This window comes from Urocitellus parryii, chromosome 7 (assembly GCF_045843805.1).
Source record: "Urocitellus parryii isolate mUroPar1 chromosome 7, mUroPar1.hap1, whole genome shotgun sequence".
In the NCBI taxonomy this organism is placed as follows: Eukaryota; Metazoa; Chordata; class Mammalia; order Rodentia; family Sciuridae; genus Urocitellus; species Urocitellus parryii.
In genome coordinates this window covers 136227061-136231219 of record NC_135537.1, presented here as the reverse complement: position 1 = coordinate 136231219, position 4159 = coordinate 136227061, and the positions used below count along the sequence as shown (strand labels likewise).

General features: G+C 41.6%; 1 pseudogene; it reads left to right on the top strand.

Annotated features, from left to right (window-relative positions):
* LOC144255863 (olfactory receptor 1E16-like) lies at positions 1-927 on the top strand (annotated as a pseudogene).
* The last annotated feature ends 3232 nt before the right edge of the window (positions 928-4159 follow it).

Genomic DNA, 4159 nt, shown 5'->3' with positions numbered 1-4159 from the left:
ATGAAAAAAAACCAAACTCACATCTCAGAGTTCCTCCTCCTGGGCCTGCCCATCCAGCCCGAGCACCAAAACCTATTCTGTGCCTTATTCTTGGTCATGTATCTTACCACCATCCTGGGGAACCTCCTCATCATTGTCCTCATTTGCCTGGACTCCCATCTCCACACTCCCATGTATTTGTTTCTCAGAAACTTGTCCTTCTCTGACCTCTGCTTTTCCTGTGTCACCATGCCCAAATTGCTACAGAACATGCAGAGTCCAGTTCCATCCATCCCCTGCCTAACCCAAATTTACTTCTTCATTTTTTTTGGTCACCTTGGGAATTTCATCCTTGTGGCCATGGCCTATGACGGCTATGTAGCCATCTGCTTCCTGCTGCACTATACCACCATCATGAGCCCCAAGCTCTGTCTCTCCCTGGTGGTGTTTTCCTGAGTGCTGACCACATTCTATTCCTTGTTGCACACCCTGCTTCTTCCCAGATTATCCTTCTGTGCAGACAATGTGATCCCACACTTTTTCTGTGAAATATCTGCCCTGCTCAAGCTGGCCTGCTCTGACACTCGTGTTAATGAGTTGGTGATACTTGTCGTAGGAGGAATTTTTGTTGTCATCCCATTCTTACTAATTCTTTTGTCCTATACAAAGATCATGTCCTCCATCCTCAAGGTCCCTTCTGCTCGTGGTATCTACAAGGTCTTCTCTACCTGTGGCTCCCACCTCTCTGTGGTGTCACTGTTTTATGGAACAATTATTGGTCTCTACTTATGTCCATCAGCTAATAATTCTACTGTGAAAGACACTGTCATGGCTCTGATGTACACGGTGGTGACTCCCATGCTGAACCCCTTCATCTACAGCCTGAGGAACAGAGATATAAAGGGAGCCCTCAGACGGGTCCTTTGTAGGAAGAAAATTCTCTTCTGAGTATAAAGGGGTTTTATCATAATTTTTCATTAGCATTATTATTGATATTAATATTGGAATATTTTCCTAGAATTTTCCCTCACCATGGGAACTTCAGTTGAAGTAACATAGTACATTATTGTTCAATAGGCAAAAGAAAGAAGATATAGCTGAGTGCTGAACTATGAAAGGTGGTTTTGGGACCTGACTTTGCCTTCCTCCTTGTCTTTCCCAGGTGATGCTGTGAAAAGCCTATGTGAAAGCTACATTTTATGTGCTTTCCAGTTCTTACATTCCTTAAATTATTCCTAGATCTTTCAATGTTATCTCAAATCTGGTTTGACTATGGTACAATTTTTAAATAGTGCTCCATAATCTTATATCGATACTCAGTAACTTCTCTATATCTCAATCTCCCAGCAAACCTCTAAGGTTTTGTACATAATATTCTTGCACAAATTCTGTCATCATTTTATCTCCTAATTTTTCTGTACCCCTTATTTATTTTCATGTCTACCTTGTCTTTTATTCCCTGTCCTGACAATAAATTTTTTCTAATCCTCTATGCAATAGTGTCATTGAACAATTTTGTGTTCCCTTGTAATTAACTAATCCAGGAACCCTAGAATTTATTGACCCAGGAATGGGCAAAAAGTTAGAGGCTGTGGGAAAATTTTAATTTTTAAAGTTACCTCTGTTTTGTTTGGTAGTTTTACTTTGCAATATGTTTTATTGTATCCCCGTGACAATTCGAAGGAAACAGAGAAGATATTATCACTTATTTTCAGACTAACATCTGTGAAGTTCAACACTTTCCAGGCCATGCAGTGGGTTAGTTATTAAGGCTGTTTAAGATCAGAGACTGAAGATTCTTTTCATTTTCTCTCACTTCCAAATGAAGGATAGCATTCATTGTTTTTTAAACATTTTAGCATCACCACGACATGGACTTTTTCTGGCCTTGGTCCATTCCTTTTCTTAATTGTCCCCTCTGATGATTTTCAAATCCATTCCTTTCATATAGTCTCCTGACCTCACTACTTTATCTGAAGGTCATATCTTTCTCCAAAACTCTCAGATGTCCTTAAAAAAAAGGTTAAATGCTATATTATTTATTCACTTATTTTAATTTGTTCTTTTTAGGTATACATGACAGTAGAGTGTATTTTGATATAATATACATGCATGGAGTATATCTTAGGATTCTATTCTTGTGGTTGTACATGACATGGAGTTTCACTGGTTGTGTATTCATATATGAACATAGAAAATTATGACCAATTCATTCCACTGTCTTCCCTATTCCTATTCCCACTCCTTTCCCTTCATTCTCCTTTGTCTAACCCACTGAACTGGTATTCTCTTATTGTGTGTTAAAATTTATATATCAGAGAGAACATTCAACTTCAGTTTCTTAGGAATTGGCTTATTTCTCTTAAGCATGATAATCTCTAGCATATTTAATAAAGTCTCCCGGGCATAACTCTGGCTCTGGGGACCACCTTAGTAACAGAAGAAACTATACTTTGCAGGTGCTATTGGGCACCTCGATGTCTCTAGCTCCACTAATGCTCAAAAATAGCGGCAGAAAAACTTGAGATGGAAGGCCATATCAAGAGTTTCTGTCTATGCTAATGAATGTCAAATGGCATTTCTTAGAAAATATTATATGTTCAGTTTTTTGGGCATAGTCTTGATGCACAATCATTCTGTCCTCTTTTAGCATCTTATTCAACCATGTCATGAGCCAAATGTGAAACCTTAGCCCCAGTAGAGCCACAGCCAACTAATGGCAAAGCGGAGACTAGAACTCACAGACTAGGGTTTTTTTCCTTTGCACTGTTTTTTTTTTTTCCTTTGTATGACTGAAAGAGAAAGTGACTGTACTTCCAGGGATCCAGGTTTGGGGGCCTTGGCACTGGCTGGAAGGTGCCAGCAGTCAAGGCTGCTGGTGAGTCCTTGGTCTATGCTGTTTTCTGTCAGGAGGGCTTTTCTCTTGGGTTGGTTTGCAAGGACTCTAAGATCGGGGATGAAGCTTGAACAAAGAAAACGGAGACGGAAAGGGATTCTAGGGAACAGCTCCTCAGTGCCCTCTGCTTTTCAATTCCAGTCTGTAAGGTGGCAGAGGCCAGGGCACAGATGCAGTTTACCTCAGCTTCCTTGCTGCAAATTAAGACAATGTGGCCAGAGAAAACTCTCTCACAATTTTCTCTGATTCTTAAAGAAAAATGGTTAATAAAAACCTATGTTTAAGAGACGAGATGGGACATGGCCTATTCCACTTTCCTTACCTTGACCCTAAAAGGTGCCAACTCAAACACCACCTTTTTCATTTGTTTCTTAATCTATAGATATGGCTGTGTTGTGGGGAATGGTGGGGGATTCAAGTAGATCTTACAGCTCCAGGGGCTGGAAGGGACCAGGCCAGTCATCCATGTTCAGGACCCTCTGGCTCCTCCCCCACTCCAGCTACTCCTTATCAAAGTCAAGGGCAGGACAGTGAAGTTTGCCAAGGCTGCCCCTGCAGCTTGGTGGGGGCCTGTGGGGGCATTCCTCTACCCAGTTCCAGTGTCTGTTTTACCATCAGCCCCTCGTCCACCCCTCTTCCCACCCCTCTCCTTTCTGCTGGGCCATGTACCCCTTTGAGAGGAAGAAGATACCTCCACTTAGGGCCACAGGCAGTACAGTCCTGCCTACTGAGAGGCTGTTGGGACAGAGGCTCTGTCCTGTGCCTTATCAGCCCTGGGGAGAGGATGTTTGGCTGGAAGACTGGAATTTAATTGCCATTGTCTTTGATTTTGTGATATTTCTGCTTGGAGGGGTGAATCCCCACTTCCCACTCTTTAGCATGTGTGCCAACTCTCCCCTGTCATGGGTGTTACCCTTCGACACTCCAGCTCAGAGAGTGCTGACATCCTCATGTGAAGAGATTCCTGTGTGACAGAACCTAAGAAGTGTAGCTTGGAAGTGACCCCTGTGACGATGACGTTTCTTTCTTTCCTCTTAGTGAGGAGGTGATTTGTAGACCCTGACTGCCTATGTAATGTAAATAGTGTACATTTAATTTATTGCTATGGTAGCATATTGTATTTGTTAATGTATAAAACAAATTCTAAAAGGTTGACAAATGTATATTTTGTTGCTTAAATGTGTCTTTGCAGAAATTGACAATAAATAACATATTTTGTGTCCATTGGTGTTCAAACTTCTTTTGCTGGTGGCCCCAGGCTTGGGGGCCACCAGCAAAAGAAGT